Here is a 391-nt window from a genome sequence, read left to right on the forward strand (position 1 = left end):
ATCACATAGTGTAGATCATTGTTTGAGGAATAAAGAGCTGATCATTTTGATACCAAGAACGAAACATCTAGAAGATCTTAAAGCAGAGATACACTCATATACCTGAATATAAGCGTTGAGAGTCTAACTAATACAAATAAAGAGTTGTAACTAGACTAATACAATAGGGAAACATACAAACAACACATACATATACCAGATACAATTATAACTGATTAATTATAGGACAAATAAAGAAATGTCTTTATGTGTGTGTGTGTGGGTTGCTGGTCAGCCAGGCCCATTGGTGCCTGGCCCCGGGGGTCATTTACGTCTCTTTGGAATGTGTTTGAAATTCAATGGTCAGACGAGAGTGGTGAAACTGTTTAGCATCTCCTTGATAGTGGGGGGG

At 38.1% G+C, this 391-nt stretch overlaps 1 protein-coding gene across 2 annotated transcripts in view; it reads left to right on the top strand.

The window, feature by feature from the left end:
- The window catches only part of mid1 (midline 1), a 68,855-nt gene that overhangs the window by 16,877 nt on the left and 51,587 nt on the right, over positions 1-391 (top strand). The gene's annotated exons all lie outside the window — the stretch shown is intronic.

Source organism: Sinocyclocheilus anshuiensis, unplaced genomic scaffold (genome assembly GCF_001515605.1).
Source record: "Sinocyclocheilus anshuiensis isolate Anshui unplaced genomic scaffold, SAMN03320099.WGS_v1.1 scaffold394, whole genome shotgun sequence".
NCBI lineage: Eukaryota > Metazoa > Chordata > Actinopteri > Cypriniformes > Cyprinidae > Sinocyclocheilus > Sinocyclocheilus anshuiensis.